Source organism: Apis dorsata, unplaced genomic scaffold (genome assembly GCF_000469605.1).
Source record: "Apis dorsata unplaced genomic scaffold, Apis dorsata 1.3 scaffold_117, whole genome shotgun sequence".
In the NCBI taxonomy this organism is placed as follows: domain Eukaryota; kingdom Metazoa; phylum Arthropoda; class Insecta; order Hymenoptera; family Apidae; genus Apis; species Apis dorsata.
Window position 1 is genome coordinate 449,631 of NW_006263411.1, and position 1,980 is coordinate 451,610.

Sequence of the window (1,980 nt, forward strand, 5' to 3'; positions counted from 1 at the left end):
CCTTGCTTACGAATTTTAGTTTTTATATTATAAAGAAAAAATAAATTATATTTTTAAAAATATTTATATATTTTATATTTCATATTCTTTTTAATAAAATATATTAAAAACAATTTTACTTAAGAGTAAAATAATCAATAAAATTTTATTTTTTTATTAATATTAAATGCATTATATTGATTTTTTACAAATAATTACAATAATTATAAGTACTATTACATATAATTAATAAATAAATATAAAGATAAATTAAAAGAATAATTATTTTATATTAATTTACATAATGTAAATTTATTATATTTCATATTAATTTTTTATCAATTTATTTTGTAAAATAATCTAAACTTCTGTATGTAACTATTATCCTGAATAATAAACATATGTTTAGTAAAGCATGTTTAATCTGACATAATATATTCCTAGTGATTATCAACAATGTAAGTTGATATAACATAATTCCTAATGATAAAATCTCGTAGAATTTAGATATATGTATATATATATTCTTTTAGAATACAATATAAATAAGTTCAATTGAATTAGAATAATTATAATTTTCATTATATAGATTTATTCATTATAATATAAAGTTATGTTATAAAATAATCATATATATATCATATATACATATGTATAATAAATATGTATTATAATGATTATGATTTTTTTATTAAAATTTCTTTAAGTTCTCTACATACATATGTATTTATTACCAAATTTATCAAGTGACAAAAATAAATATATAATATAAATATACTTCAATAAAAACTATTTTTTTTTTGAATAAATAGAACTTTAATTAATAAACATATTTAGTATTCTTGATAGATTTATAAAAATATAAAAATAGGTAATAAATATTAAAGTATTTCTTGTAATTTTTTTTTTTTATTTTTATGCAACAATAATATATTATATCGAGCTAATATATCTATTTCGTTGGTAGTCAGTCAGTAACAATACTGCGTCAGAAATTCTTTTCCGTTACCGGCAAGATAAATACACTGTAGCCGGCTGCGATATGGTGTTAGTGAGGGCCACATGGAATAAAATGCAGACACGCATTGGTTGTGTTTTATATAACCTTGCTTCCTATTGGTTGAACCTCGTGGGTCTTATCGGATTACTTGACTATGACTACGTGGCGTTGCCATACTGCGATGTTGGGTCTACCAAAGTTTCAGTTTTCTGTGTTACGTTGAATTGAATTGAAGAGAAAAAGTAATAGCATGCGTTTTTATTTTCTTATCTATTAGCTAGAAACAATTATTTTTGTAATTATTATATTTAAAAAGTCAATTTATAATCATAATAGTGGGGATAGAATATGTATTTGGCAACATTGGGATTACGTCATCTGATGCAACTTTGTTTACTTATGTTGTTCACATATTTTGCAGATTTAATATTATTTCTTTATGTTGTTTGATAAAAGTTTTGTTTTTTTTCAATAATTTTATGTAATCTGGAAAAAAATCTCTATATTTGAAGTTTGAAGATCTATAATTTTTTCTTAAGTAAGTATTGAATTTTTTTGAAATATTTATTTAACATTTTGAAATATTTATTATGTAATAAGATAAAATAAAAAAAAAGACATTTATTTAAAGAGCATTAAATATTTATATGAATAAAAATAGTATAAAAAATATTTTAAATCACTTAACATCAAAAAAGATAAAACAATTTTAATCATAATAATATATAATATTTGTTATTTTATATTAATTTAAACAAATATTTGTAAAATATGTACTTTTAATGAAAAAAAAATATATAAAAAGATCAACAATCATACAATGTATTTTTTGATTACTTATTTCTTTTTTTTTTTGCAAAACATCAACCTTATTTATATGATTATTCAACAATAAATTATAAAGAATTTGATTTATATTTCTGTAAATCTTTCTATTAATATAATAAAGTAATAAAAATATAATATAAATTTATTTTAAAAAATTATATGTTAAAATTATA

The 1,980-nt window shown here is 18.3% G+C and overlaps 2 protein-coding genes across 11 annotated transcripts in view; one reads left to right on the forward strand and one right to left on the reverse strand.

The window, feature by feature from the left end:
* The window catches only part of LOC102675127 (collagen alpha-2(IX) chain-like), a 21,110-nt gene that overhangs the window by 11,298 nt on the left and 7,832 nt on the right, over window positions 1-1,980 (reverse strand). The gene's annotated exons all lie outside the window — the stretch shown is intronic.
* The window catches only part of LOC102674912 (probable basic-leucine zipper transcription factor Q), a 4,571-nt gene continuing 3,536 nt past the window's right edge, over window positions 946-1,980 (forward strand). For 2 of the 4 annotated variants that reach the window (XM_006612613.2, XM_031508981.1), the window contains exon 1: window positions 946-1,517. The gene's annotated coding sequence lies outside the window, so the exon portion shown is untranslated. The remainder of the gene's footprint in view (window positions 1,518-1,980) is intronic. The other 2 variants (XM_006612612.2, XM_031508980.1) reach the window with 2 other exon arrangements.